General features: G+C 49.2%; 1 protein-coding gene across 2 annotated transcripts in view; it reads left to right on the top strand.

Annotated features, from left to right (window-relative positions):
- Positions 1-15,038, top strand: part of Cuedc1 (CUE domain containing 1) — an 84,053-nt gene that overhangs the window by 32,760 nt on the left and 36,255 nt on the right. The window contains exon 1 of one of the 2 annotated variants that reach the window (XM_055620301.1): positions 12,417-12,433. The exons of the other annotated variant lie outside the window; for it this stretch is intronic. The gene's annotated coding sequence lies outside the window, so the exon portion shown is untranslated. Of the gene's footprint in view, positions 1-12,416; positions 12,434-15,038 lie in introns of those variants that run through there. 2 annotated transcript variants of the gene reach the window in all.

Here is a 15,038-nt window from a genome sequence, read left to right on the forward strand (position 1 = left end):
GTGTTTGCTTTTCTGCATGGCAGCTGCCTTGTCCAGTCAGCTTGTGCCCACACCCACTGCGTCTGTCACAAGGAGCTAGAATTCTTCAGCATGGCTTCCGGGAAGATGAGCAGACTCCAAACTGTTGTCCTGTCAAACAAATTGTGGAAACCCATGGATTCCCCCACATACTTAAAAATGTATCATAACTTTAAACAGGATTATATGCTGTGTTCTTGATTCGGGTCTATTTTGGTCAAATCCCTAGAGTGGCAGATTCAGCCCAGGCAGTGTTGGGAAGTGTATGCAGTCATTCCTAATTGTCAAACTGGATCTCACGGTGAGGCCAGCAAGGAAAAGTCTGACTCCGTTTTCACTGTTATTTGTGTTGTGTGTGTCCCAGTGCATGTGGAAACCAAAGGTTAAGCTTGGTGTCATTCTCAGGTGCTGCTGGGGCCCTCCCCCCCCCCCTTTTTTTTTTTTTTTTATAAATAAGACAGGATCTTTCACTATGACCTGGGACTGATTAGGCTTAGCCCGCCTGGCTGTTGGCCTCATATTGGCCTCAGGGATCCACCCATCTCGATCCTCTCAGCACTGGGATTATAAGCACCTGGCTGTGTGTGTGTGTGCCCGTGCATGTGTGCTTCAGCGCGAGCATGAGAGAGAGAGAGACAGAGATTTTTTGGGGAATTGGACTCCGGCCCTCATGCTTAAAAGGCAAGCATTTTACTGACTGAGCCATTTCCGTGGCCCCTCGATGTCTTTATTCAAGGAATGTTGTTAGCCAAATGTCCTTGGGTCAGAGTCCTTGCTTCCCAAGTCTACCTAAAATAAGCAGGAGGTTAGATAAGATACAAAGGAAATACAGCCAGCCACCTTCTCTGGGTCCTGAGGACATTCTGTCGCCCTGCCCTGGGACTCCCTTGTAGGACAGTGTGTATCTCTTTAGACAGGAGATGGGGTAAAGTGTGTGTGTTTGTGGGGGGCCACTGTGAGGACAGAAGATTTAGGCTCGGATAGCATACTACAGGAAAGGCAACAGGCAGAAACTGATACCCTGGAAGTCATGCTTGTACAGCTGAGCATCCTTGGGAGTCAATAGGTGGCCCGCACGGGTTCCGGCCCCCACGGGTTCCTTAAGTATTCCTGGTGGGACAACCATTCAACTCCAGTCCCGCAAATGTCACCTAGGTGTTTGCTCTGTGAGCACTGCCCTGTGCTTTCCAGAGCTGTGGCCTCTGGGAAGGTTCACTGCAGGAGCTGGGAATCATGCTCCTCTACTCACCTCGATGTGTGTCACATGCTCATCTCCTCGCCCTACGATGATGTGTCCTAGCTACAGAGTGGCAAACCAAGTCCAGAATATCAATGTGGACACTGAACCGGCCATGGATTCCCAGGGGAACCACATGCACCTGCCGGGTAGGGAGGGCTAGAGAGCCTGTCTCCGGAGTCCCTCCTCTGTGTTCCTTGGTCGCACTTACCCCTAGTCTCCATTGGATGAGGCTGCTGTGGCAGGTGTGTGGCAGGTTATTGTCCACAGTCTCAGCAGCTGGGCACCGGTGTGTTTGAAGATGGGCTTTGCCTCTTGCCAGGCACATGACACATCTCTCTCCTCCCTCTGCCTGCTTCCCTGTTAGTGAATGGAGAGGATAATGGCTCCCTCGTGGGGTAGCGAAGAGGATGAGGGAGTCAATGGTCCCTTAGTGTTTGGCCCACACAGCATGCTCAGGGAGTATTTTTGTTACTATCCTCAGTTTTTGTTCCCGATAGGGATTATAGGCAGGAAAAGACCCAGCTCTGTGAAGTCCTGGGGAGAATCTCCAAGGACAGGTTGGTGGCCAACCTTGACTTTTTCTCAACGTGACAACCCATGAGAAGTCGGTGCTTAGCACGTGTCACAGGAATCACATCAAGAGCAAGCCAACGGGCTCGGAAGAGGGCTTGGCACAGTGCTTTGCCGTGCAAGCATGAGGACCTGGAGGTTGCTGGTCTCGGGGTTCAGTGAGAGACTCTGCCTCAAAAAGTAGTGTATACAGTGGCCTGTAACGCACGCAGGGAGGAAAACAAGAGCGGACTGTGTTAGAGCCCCTGCCATCTGCTGAACATCCTGTTGGCCCCTCTGGACCTCCACATTTTGATGGCATCCCAGGCCTCTTGTCCTTGTTCATGGGGAGATGAGGCCCGTTCCCCCAATTCCCTCCCTTCATCTAACTCCCCTGGCTCAGGGAGTGAGCATCCAAGCACCACCCTTCAGGGTTCTCAGACACCTGCTGCTGCTTCCGTCCTTTGTTCCCTGCGTTCTTTCAGTCCTCAGGCACCGTGTGGGCCTCTTCCCAGCAGATGTTTTATAAGCAGAGCCCTGTGCCCTCCTTCTGTCCCCTCCCCTTGGGTATTTTGCCCTCTTTTATAAACTTGCTACTGGAAGTTACTCCCTCCGTCCCTCCCTGCTCCTCAGAAGTAAGTAAAGAAGCAGAAAGGAAGCGTCAGCCTCCCAACCCTTGCTCTGTCGTTTCTAGGAATTCCTTTGTCAAGCAAAGAATCCCTTTGTGAGAAGAAGAATCTCTCACTTGGGATTTCTGTTGGGGTTTTTCTCAGGAGTCAGGGCCCGGCAGGCAGTTTGTTTGCCTGGGAGCCCTGTGGGGCCAACTGAAAGGGCTTCTAGATCTGCTGATCACCTTTCATCCTTCCGCTGCCTTCCTGTCGGGGCACCGGCCCGCCAACATCGATCATGCTGGCCCGGAAGGTGGTGACGGGCTTGTGTTTCTCACTCTGTGTTTTGTTCCTTTGCTTAGTCAATCGCGTCTCCATGGAAACAGGTGCAGCCTTTGTGTTGCCTTTGCTCGGGTGAATCGATGCTCCCCACCTCATCCCCTCTTTGGGATCAAAGAGGGAGGTGGGTTCATCACAGGGACTGACAAGGGCCCTTGTGGTGGCCTGGGGAGGCAGGGTGGGGGTGGGGGGGCAGGGATTAGTCTTCTAGCCAAGCATCCCCACAGCGAGGCTACTGCCCTGTCCACGCAGGCTCCCTTCCGCCTCGTGAGGCCATAGGGATGAAGTCGGGTATGCAGTGACTCATAAATGCCCTCACACCCCATTCCAACTCCATCCCCAAGGTTCTCTGTATTCTCAGGGGAGCTGCTGAGCAGCTGGGATGGGTTCCTGAGTAGGGGTCAGCTGGCCAGCACTAGCTCTACCTCTTTGGTGTGATCGTAAAGGCAAAGCCTTTGACCTTTCTAGGCCTTGGCTAGATTGGAAAAGCTTACAACTGGGGAGAAAGTAGGGCAGAGCTGCATTAGCCCCAAAGAAAACCCACATCTGCAGTTTCTGTCCTCTGTTCTAGGATCAGTAGTAACTTTTTTTTTTTTTGGTTTGGTTCAAGCCAGTGACATTCAAAGCCTCTGTCCAAGGAGCACCTTGATTAAAATGCAGTCTCCCCCACCCCCAGCGTTCTGTCTTCCCTGCTGATGACAACCTGTCAGAGGGCCTTCTGTTCCAGGCCAAAGCTCAAGTGCTGCTGGGTAGCCAGGGTCTGCTTTGTGTCCAGAGAATCCTTCAGTGTTCCAGGCAGCAGGCAGGAAGGGGCAACCCATGGGAGCTGGAAGCTTTCTGCTTGAGCTGCCTGAGCTGCCTGCCTGCCTGCCTGCCCGTCATCTCTGTGTGGATGTGGGGACACCACTAGCCAACAAGTTCACTGGTTGGGTCTGCTTTTAATCGGAACTCGGTGCTGACTTGAATGCAGTCCTAGCAACTTAGGTGATTAAATCGGCAACCCTTGCCTTATTTCTTTTTAAAACACTTCATTTTAATATCTGACCCCTGGGACCATCTGCTTGTTAAGTTTAGCAAAGGATGCATGTGACCTCAGATTTTGCATTGTTCAAAAGCCTCCCTTGAGATTGGAGGTGGGGCCATGCTGCCTGAAGAGACCTTCTAAATGGGGTCGGTAGTAGAGATGAAGTTATCCATCGCTGGCAGAGGAGCCACCTGAAGCTGCAGCTTTCCCAGGTTTATCCTAGGAAGTAAACGCAACCTACTAACACCACTTCTGGAGTCCAACCTGAATCCTTTTCATTCTTCTATCTTTAAGAAAGAGAGCTAATAAAGAGCAAGTGTCCTTCAGGCTCTCCTCAAAGACTGGGAAATCTCTCCGTAGCCTTGGCCAAATATGCCAATGTCTCAGGGCTGCCTTCCTGTTGGTTAAACAAGGAGAACAGTAGTTGCCTCGTTGGGTTGTTGTGAAAATCAAATAAAGACTGTGAGATGCACCTTGCCAAGTGTCTGGCATATGGTCCATTTTCAATGATGCCAGCAGAATCTGAGCACATTTTATTTCCTGCCTTTTATGCTACTGAGACCTCTTCATTTTTTTTTTCCTTCTCTTTTCAGCCTCTCCTGAGTAAAGCCCCTGGGGCTGAGGATCCTCTTCAGACACCTAGAAAGGCCAAGTGGGGCCTCACCCCTCCGCTGCCTTCCTCTAGGCTGGTATCTCTTAGCTAGCAAGGCTTGGAATATCTAAGCCGCCTTGACTGAGTCGGGGCCTTCAGGGCAGGAATGAGTGTGCGTAGGATATTCTGACTACCTTTCTACTTGGCATCCCTGAGCCAGGGAGGCCCGTGGTGATGATGATTCCTGCCCAAGTCCCTTGGAGTTTCTTTTATTTGGGCATTGTTGTCTGTTTCGTTTATTTGTCTTGTAGGGTCTCAGTCTGTAGATCAGGCTAGACTTCAAGTTCACCCGTGTAAGCCTGGGTTGATTTTGAGTTGGTCAGGATGCTCCTACATTAGCTGTCATTGATGTTTTCTATTTCTTAGGTTTACATTATTATTATTATTATTATTATTATTAGTAGTAGTAGTAGTAGTAGTAGTATTAGTATTATTAGTATTAGTATGAGAGTTTTGCCCGAATGTATGTCTGTATACTACATCTTTACCAAGTGCTTGTGGAGGTCAGAAGAGACATTGGATCTCCTGGAACTGGAGTTATAGACAGTTGTGAGGCACCATTTGGGTGCTGGGAATCAAACCTGATTCCTCTGAAAGAACAAGTGCTCTTAGCTGCTGAGCCATCTCTTCAGCCTCTGCTTGCTTGCTTTCTCTCTCTCTTTCTTTCTTTTGAGGCAGGGTTTCTCTGTGTAGGCCTGGCTGTCCTGGAACTGGCTGTATAGACCAGGCTGGCCTGGAACCTCTGTTTTATTTTGAGAAAGAGTCTAACTATGGAGGACAAGCATTCCTCAAGTGTGTGCTATCATTAATTATTATTATTTTTTGGGGGGTTGAGACAGGTTATTATCTATTTATTTTCTGGGTTTGTATACCTATGCATCATAAGCATTCCTGGTGCCCACAGAGGTCAGAATAGGCATCGGATTCCCTGGGACTGGAGTTACACATGGTTAAGTCACCTTGTCGGTGCCAGGAAGCAAACCCGAATCCTCAGCAGGAACAGTATATGCTCTTGCCTGCTGAGCTGTCTCTCCAGCCCCACTGTGCTCTTGTCTGTCTGCTCAGTGCCAGGATTCTGGTACATACCGCCATGCCTGTTGTTCATGTTCAAATCTGTCCTTTTTCTTTTTTTTTTTTCTACCAAAGAGAATTGTTGTCACTCCAAGTTTTTGGCTTAACTGTTTTTTTTTTTTTTTTTTTTTCTTAGTAATACACATTAGCAGATTGTGAAACTCAGTCACAAAAATGGAAAGTTGTCCAAGGTCTAGGAGAAACCAACCTGTCATCCAGAATCTGGCCTCTTTGGCCTGATTAAAATCCCACTGGGCAGAAGGCCTGAGGTTCTGCAGCCCCAGCTGTGTGAAGGAGTGGGGCTGGGTTTTCTCTTAGATGTTCCCAGCCTTTTGATGCAGAGTCTGTTTTCTCTCTTGCCACTATTGAGACCCAGGCCTGTGTCGTCCCAGCCATTGTTCCCATTTGCTTTGCCTGCTTGCCTGGACATCTGTTCTCCTGATAATGTTTGCTCATAAATCCTGTCCCCTAGTGCAGGGCGGCTTAGCTAGGGAATAATGGAGTCCGCAGCTGGCAGCCAACCCCTCACTATGGTTACATGATGGTATGACCATAACTGTATGTGCTCGCTGATGGGTACCCACACCTGTGTCTCAGGCCAGGGTCATGTGTCGTGTGTGTGTGTGTGTGTGTGTGTGTGTGTGTGTGTGTGTAGGGGCTGAGGGTGGGGACTATTTGGCTATGTTTGGGAGGATTCTTCAGAGTGCTTTCTGTAGGCTTCTGCCATACCTCATGTTCTGTAATGCTTGGTCTCTGTGAAGAAAGGGATTTTTTTTTTCCTATTGTATTTCAAATGTTATTTACATATGACTTTACTTATTTACTGCATTTATTTGGCTAGCTATTTTTGTGGTGGTGCTGGGGATCAAATTCGGGAAGGTCTCATGAACTGCAGGCTCAGGGAGGGGTAGAGTAGGGTAGGGGCTACCCCACCTAGAGGCTAAACAGCCTGCCTCTTCAGCAGACTAATGACAAGGATGAAAAGAGCTGGAGGAGAAGCAGCAGAGTAAAGTGGACTTAGAAACAAGCAATGAAGTTGGATGTGATGGCACCCACCACGTGGGAACCCAGCACTTGCAAGAGAGACGGGAGGATCTGGAGTTCACTACATAGTGAGTTCAAAGCTAGCCTAGACTAAAGGTGACCCTGTGTCAAGCAAGCCAGCAAATAGGCGAGGCAAGCAATGGAAAGACTAAAATATAGTTCTCTCTCTACCCCCTTGCCCACAGAAAAGGAACATCACGAAAGGAATAAAGTACTCTGTCCTGGGATCTACATTTGAGTGACAAATGCAAGGAAGCCAGGAGCCAAGTTGTGATGCCTGCAGAGGGCTCCGGAGCAGCTGTAGTTTTGTTTCTTTTCTTTTTAAAGATTTTTTTTTTTTTTTGTCTTATGTGTGTGGGTACTTTGCTGGCATGTATGTGACATGTGACTGCATACCACGTGCATGCAGTGCCCAAAGAAGCCAGAAGAAGGCATTGGATCTCCTGGGGCTGGAGTTACAGATGGTTGCGAGCCACCTTGTGGTTTCGGGGAATTGAACCCGGGTCCTCTGGAAGAGCAGCCAGTGCTCTTAACCACCGAGACTTCTCTCTAGCACATGTAGTTTTGTGCCTTGAAGTGGGTAGCCACAGGGTGTTTGTGGCATGATAATTCATTACACTTACATGCTTTTGCAGTTTTCTGTATCTATTTAATTTTTAAAAGCTCGAGGGGCTGCCAAATTGCCTCAGAGGCTGGCGAGATAGCTCGGAAGGTGTTGCCACCAATCCTGACAGCCTGGGTTTGATTCCCTCAAGCCACACAGTGGGAGAGAGCTGACATCCAGAAGTTGTTCCCTGACTGCCACGTGCGGTGCGTTCCTCAGTGCAGGTGCATGCTCACCATAAACGGAATGAAAATATTTTCAGAGCTGGGGGTGTACCGATGTGGCTCAGCTGGGGCACAGAGTCAGAGTTTGATCCCCAGAATCACAGATACTGGGTGTCTTGGCACAGGAAAAGTGAGGCCGGAGGATCAGAGGTTCAGGAGACTGGTTAAATGAGGGTGGTAATATCTGGAGCGTAGACCACGTGAAGAGGAGGATGATAGTTGTGTGTGTGTGTATTTGTCCTTTGCATGGATGGGCGAGGCCTCAGTCGTCTGTGTCCTGCCCTTCCCCCCTCCCCATTTCTCTCAGTTATGGTCTGTGTTGCTATTCTCTTTACCTTCATTTACTTCTCCTGAGCATGGGTTCCTTGGGTGGCATGTGTGTGTGTGTGTGTGTGTGTGATCCTAAGCACATACCCCACCGTCATCCTCGTATCGCAGGTGTCCATTTCTTTCCTTCTTGTTACACTGGAGAAGGCAGGGCCATGCCAAGGCACTGGCAGAAAAGGGACAATGGGAGAGTCTTGATGGTATGAAGATACCTCCCCAAATATTCCACCTACCCAAAGCTAGCTGGAAGGCTTTTTTTCTGAATCTCACACTTCTTCTGGGCTTTGGCTTTTCTCTGCCTAGATATAAGGTTTCCTAGGAGCCAGCCAAAGTTTGGTCTAGGGTAAGGCTGGGTCACATGTGGTAGAAAGACACAGCAGGCAGGAAGGCCCCCCTTTTGGAGATAGCTACCCACAGTCCTCTGTCTGCCCCTGATAATTAGGATAAATCACTTGCAGGTAGAGTAAATCAAGGCTTTGTTCAGGGGGTTTTGGTTTTGTTTTTTTTCAGGACGGGGTTTCTCTGTCTTCTCTGCCTTGGATGTCCTGGAACTTACTCTGTAGACCAGGCTGGCCTGGAACTCACAGAGACCCACCTGCCTCTGCCTCCAGAGGGCTGGGATTAAAGGTATGAGCCACACGGCCCAGCTAAGGTTACGTTCAGGAGTTGGGCTTTTCTCTGGGTTCTAGAACAGGGCTGCCTGATGGAACATGGAAATGCCCTGATATATGTACTGTTCAGCACGATGGCCGATAACCACAAACATGAGAATCAGCCTTCCGATCCCTAGCACCCACATAAATGCTGGGTGGGTAGAAATCCCAGAGCTTGGAAGGCAGAGACATAGAGTCGCCAGAGTGTGCTCACCGCCTGGGAAGATTGACTAGCTGAACCAGGAAGCTGTGGTTTCAAGTAGGAGAACTTATGTAATATGTAAGGTGGAGAGTGGTCAAGGAAGCACTTGACATCAGTCTTGAGCCTCCTGAGGCATGGGCAAACATATGAGACCCCACACAATCACATGCACACACACACACACACACACACACACACACACACACACAGTGAGAGAGAAAGAACAAATGCTACCTGCTTAAGAGGATGCTCTAGACGGCGTGTCCTTTCGTAAAAGTTCTCCCTTGAAATCTTATCTCAAGTGAAGCAGAGCTGCCATTGACCACAAACGCCTCCACCCCCACCTCCCTTCTCCCCATCCTTGTGTGAGCGATAAGCAAGCAGGAAATCATGCTCCAACAATTCTACCTTGGGTGGGCCTGGGCCTCAGAGAGTGGCATCCCATTCAGGCAAGGCCAGGCTCCCTTATAGCTCCCCTCTAGGAAAGTGGAACCAGTGCCAGCTTCTGGCTGGTGGCAGGTGTGCCTGTGTGAGGCCCAGCCACAGGAGCAGTGTGCTGCCATTTCTTATGGTGGAGCCAAAGTTTTGGCCCCAAGTAGGAGAGAGTTTGGTCTTCTGCAAGACACCCCATGTTTTATAGATGTGCGTGTTTTTGAGCAAGATGGGTGGAGGGCAAGTGACCGGGACTGTACTGGGGTACAGACGAACCCATTTTTGATTGGTCTCCCTTAGACTTTCAAAGTTCATAATGGCGTGAAACCGTATCCACAGAGCAGGTCCGTGTCTCACTTTTGGTGCAAGACACATTCAACACAGTACATGAGGTTGTCCGCGCTCGGCATGAAGCAGGCTTTCAGGTTTCTCTGCCCCGCTGTAGGCTAACGTAAATGTCCTGAGCCCATTCAAGGCACGTAGCACTGTGGTGTCTGCAAAGTAGGCGTATGAAATGTGTTTGTGACTTATGATAGTTTCAATCCACAATGGGCTTATCAGGATCCAACTTATTCTTCACCCCCGCTTTCCCAGGCCTAGAGCCTGGAAGCCTTCTGCTCTCCCTGTCCCCTGAGTGAGTGGTCTGTGCCCGCCCCAGCAGCCTCTAGATGGGCGCACCTTGTTCTCTCAGGCCAGGCCGTTGCCCTTTTCTTCCTACAGCAGATTCTCCTACTGTGCTAGGTTCTCAGATATATGCTTCCCCCTGCCCCCCATGAACAAACTTTTTAAATCTCTCAGTATAGCACATCCCAACAATCCCGAATGTCTGTCCAGCAAGTATCCCAGAACTGCTGTCTCTCCCAGCCCGGTGGCGTGTGGGACTCTGCAGACCATGTGAAGAGTCCTCATCAACAGGAGTGCCATTGTATCCCCGCCCACTCTGTGCAGATGGGGACAGAGCCCCTCTGTGTTAGCCAGGATTTCCTGTGTGCTGATTGCTCTTTCTGAATTGCCCAAGTGGTGCTCCCTTGTGCTCCTGGTTTGTTGTGCTCTAAAATGCAGTGCCTCATTTTATCCAAGTATGCAGGATTCATTCACTTATGCGTGCATGTGTGTGTGTGTGTGTGTGTGTGTGTGTGTGTGATTGTGTGTATGTAAAACATATACTATATGAAAGTTACCATTTCTCCTTGAACAATTAAATAATGTTTATTTTGCATGTATGAGTGTGTTTGTGTGTGTGTTCCCAAAGGTGTGTGCATGTCAGAGAACAACTTGCAAGAGACCTCAGTTCTCTCATTCCCTTATGTAGATCCCAGGATCAAACACAGGCAGTTGTGTTTGTCAAGTGCCTTTATCCTCTGGGACATCTCTGTGGCCCCTTATTTGTTTGAATTAGATCTCACGTAGCCTAGGCTGGACTCAAACTTGCAGTGTAGCTGAGGCTGACCTCAAACTTCCAATCCTCCTGTTTTTACTTCCCGTACACTGAGATTGCAGGCGTGTATCACTGCACCTGGCTTATACAGTGCCCAGGATCACACCCAGGGCTTCATACATGCAGCAAGCACTCTGCCCACTGAGCTACCGTCCCAGCCCCATTAACCATTTGCTAAGGCACAGCTCTACGGCATTGAGTGCATTTGCTCTGGCGTGCACTCATTGTCACTGTCCATTTCCAGAACCTTGTCATTATCCAAAGAGCAACTCTGCGCTCCTTAAATAACTTCCCAGTCCCTGAGACCAGGAAAACCTTTGAATTTGCCTGTTTTAGGCCTCTCCTGAGAGCCAAACCATACGCCATTTGTCCTTCAGGTTTGGCTTATTTTATTTAACATCATATCTTCAAGGTTTATGCATGTTATAGAATATGTCAAAATCTCTCTCTAGCTGAGCAATGTTCCATTTGTGTGTGTGTGTGTGTGTGTGTGTGTGTATGTGTGTGTGTATGTGTGTGTGTGTGCGCATACTACCCGGTGGTCTATTCAGTTAATGGACTGATGCTTCTACCTGCGGACTACCATAGGCAGTTCTGGCAATACTGGTATAATGACCTGCTGCACCCCTGTTTCAACAGTTTGTGTAGCTACCCATGAACAGAATGACTGGATCATGTGAAAATTGTTTCCTATTTTTTTGAGGCTCTACCAAATTCCTTTGTCACACCGAACCATTTCATCTTCCTACTGGTACTGCACTTACTATTTTCATATCTTTTTAAACTACTGAAATAACACAGGGAGCCTGGTGTGATGGTGCAGACCTATGTCCCAGCTCTCAAGTGATGGGAGGAGGAGGAGGATCAGTTCAGGTTACCTTTGGCTGCAGAGCAAGTTTGAAGCAAGCCTGGGCTGCCCAAGAATCTGTATTAAAAATTAAATAATCACGGACCATGTCCTTAATCCCAGCAAAGGCAAGTGGATCACTGAGAGTTCGAGGCCAGCCTGCTCTACAAAGTAAGTTCCAGGATAGCCAGGGCTGTTATAGAAAGAAACCCTGTCTTGAAACACACACACACACAACTTTAATGAATAATTAAACAAAAAAATCAAAGTGGTGGCCTTAGAGAGCAGCACCTCTTGTTATTTATTAGTTGCTGCCACTGAGAGATAAGAAGTAGGTGATTTCTCTGTTTACACGCACTCTGCCAGATTGCCGCCTGTGGGGGGTGGGGTGGGAGGGGTGCAGTGTCGGTTGCGTCTTGCCCTGGGGAAGCCAGGATCCCAGAGCCACCTTCCCACAGTCTCAGCTCGTCCTGAATCGCTCCCCAGTGCTGCTCTAAGTAACCAGAGCTGTGAGCTTCCTTGTGCCGGAGGGCCACCCACCTGGCCTTAGGAAGTTGGCAGACAGGTCAGGCCACCCTCCCCTCTGGGAATACCACGTTTCGCTTCAGCAAGGAACTCAGCCTGAGTGGGGAGGTGAGCAGCAGGCTGGGGTGTGGGGCGGGGGGCACAGGCGTTTGAGTGCACACACAGACACGAGTGGGAGTGAAGCTATTAGCACACTAGGCGCTAGTGATATTGGGGGAAGGGTATTCATTATGATAGCTTAGGGGGGAGCCCCAAAACACATAGTCCCTTCACATGCTCAGCAAGACCTAGTTAGGCCTGGCAAAAGGCCACCTGGGAAGCCAAGGCCCAGACAGTCATTTGCCAGCACCTTTCTCTGCAGAGGCCCCCGGGCAGCTGCTGGGAGAGAGGACACAGAGGCCTGGAAAATCTATAAACGGAGTAATCAGCCCCTGTGCCTTGGCCCCTTGACTCTGTTTATTGCTTCCTGCCCCGGAAAGCCCTTTACAAACACAGCCGCTTTGAGGGGGGGTGAGTGGGACCTGGTGGGTGGCCCGCTCAAGCTGGGCGTCCAGAGTGCCCAGGGAAGTGTCCCCGAACAAGCCTACTGATTGTTCTCTGCTTTTTGCTGCCACCCTGCAGATTCCAAGGAGCAGGGTAGGAAGATGGGGCTGGATGAAAGGAGGGGGTTGGTATCTGAGAGTGAGAAGACCCTCAAAGAAAGGCAGTGGCCTAGAGAGCTTTGTACGTTGTCATTGACAAAGGCAGGGGTCTCACTGATAATTTCTTTCAGGGCCCCAGGGTTAAGCTCTGATGGGCAGAAGCAGAATGAAGATGTTGTCTGCTGGGGAGCCTGCAGGGTGGAAAAGGGAGTGGGGACATGGTGGCCATTTTCTAGGGCCTGAGGACAGTGGTGGTTCAAGTGTTTGTAGGCCTGGCTCAGAAGTCTTCCTGAGACAGGATTTCATGTAATCCAGGCTGGTCTTGAACTTGCTGAATAGCTGTGCTTGTAAGCATGCACCACAATGCTCCAAATGAAGTCTGTTTCTCTTCCTTCCTTCCTTCCTTCCTTCCTTCCTTCCTTCCTTCCTTCCTTCTTTTTTTCCTTACTTCCCTTTTCTTTGCATTGCATTTTTTGTTTTGTCTTTTTGAGACAGGGTTTCTCTATGTAGCCTTGGCTGTCCTGGACTCACTTTGTAGATCAGGCTGGCCTCAAACTCAGAGAGCTGCCTGCCTCTGCCTCCCAAGTGCTGGGATCTCAGATAAGAACAGGTTGTTTTTTGTTTGTTTGTTTTCCCTCCTCATTCACTGCTTGTTCTCTCTGGTAACCACATTCCCTCCCTGCTTAGAATGAACTACACCTCATGTCTTTCCTACCAGGACCCGTGGCTGAGATGTAATTCTTTGGTTTTTGTTGTCGATTATTTTTAAAAGGAATTTGATTATTACACTTATTTACTTACTGTATGTTCAGTGGCTGTAGGGAGCGGGGGTAGGGATGTGCCTGGCACCTGTGTTGTCAGAGGACTACTTTTGGGAATTGGAAGTTGACTATCTCTCCTTTTACCACGGGAGTTCCAGGGATTGAACTCAGGATGTCAGGCGTGGTGACAAGCACTTCTTTCTTCTTTCTTCTTTCTTCCTCTTCCTCTTCTTCTTTCTCCTCCTCCTTCTCCTTTCTTGCCGAGGTGTTAAATAGCCCAGACAAGCCTGAAACTTGATTTGTAGCTGAGGGTGACCTTGAACCCCCGACCCTCCTGCCTGCATCTTCCAAATGCAGAGATCACAGGCATTCACCACCACGCTCTGGGGAGCATCTGCAGTACCAGCAAGCTGCCTCAGCTGCAGTTCCAGGGCTCCTGATGCCTGCAAGGGCTCTTACGGCGTTTTTCTCTCATTTGAGAATGATGGGGAAGGGGTGCAACACCTGCATGTTTGGAAGAGGAGAAGGGTGGGGTGGGGGGATTCCTCCCACTCAAGGAGGCTCCTTCACCTTCCTGGCTTGAGATGCTTCCTTATAATGCTGGCTTGACCTCTCCGACATGGAAGCCCTGCTTCTACCCTCTACTGAGGCTTCTCTAATTTAAAAAGTTCTGGAGTTGGCATGGTCTGCCTTTGTATGCACTAGAACCTGTGGCTTGCTTGTGCTTTTTTTTTAAACTTTGTCAGTGTTGGGGATCAAACCCTCAAAGCCAGAACTGTGTACAATGTACATGCTAGACAAACTTTCTACACACTGCTACGCTCCTTGCTGTTGGCTTTTCTGAGGTGGGATTTCATAACATAGCCGAGACTGGCCTTAGGCTTGTGATCCTCACGCCTCTCCCTGCCTTTCGAGTGCTGGGATTAGTTTGGTGGTGCATGCCTCTGTGCCAGGCCTGCCTGTGTTCTAAAGGTGGCCTGTGTACGCCAACTTCCACAGGCGACCTGTGTTTTGCTTGTGCAACTGTGAGCATGCCGCACCCTCCCAGCTGCTTTCTGAAAGTAAAATGCTCTACAGTCCTTGCTCAAGAACAAAGGCCCACAGCTTAGCCCTGCATGTTAATGATTTTCAAGTGTGGCCACTTCCTCTTGCCTGGCTTGACTTGTCCTGCCAGGGGTGGAAATGTGACTGCAATAGTAACACGTGAAGAGAACCCAGGCATAGCTCTAGTAACCTCCACAGCTACTCTGTTAAGGACTCAGATTCGAAAAGTGGGCATCAGCAAGCAATGTTTGATCACTAGCCAAATGTATAGCGTTATCTCTCTCTCCTTTGTGTGTGTGTGTGTGTGTGTGTGTGTGTGTGTCTGTAAGCCAGGGGACAATGTCAAGTGTCAACTTTTTAAGAATTTATGTGCATTGGTGCTTTGCCTGCATGTGTGTCTGTGAGAGGGTGTCAGATCTTGGAGTTACAGGCAGTTGTGAGCTGCCCATGTAGATTTGAACCTGGGAGAGCAGACAGTGCTCTTAACCGCTGAGCCATCTCTCCAGCCCTCAAGCTCATCTTTTTGTTTTGTTTTGAGACAAGGTCTTTGCTTTCACTGGACCAGAACTCACTAACTATGCTAGGCTAGCCTATGAGCCCCTAGGGTTTTCCCTATCTCTACCCTACTCCATCACTGGGATTATAACCACAAGCCACAACACTGGGCTTTTTCTTCTTTTCTTTTCTATTCTCTCTTTTTCCTTCTCCTCCTCCTCCTCTTCTTCTTCTGCTTCTTTAAGGCAAGGTCTCTATCTATCTATCTATCTATCTATCTATCTATCTATCTATCTATCT

The sequence above is a fragment of the Psammomys obesus genome, unplaced genomic scaffold, assembly GCF_907164565.1.
Source record: "Psammomys obesus unplaced genomic scaffold, mPsaObe1.curated_primary_1811, whole genome shotgun sequence".
NCBI classification, from domain to species: domain Eukaryota; kingdom Metazoa; phylum Chordata; class Mammalia; order Rodentia; family Muridae; genus Psammomys; species Psammomys obesus.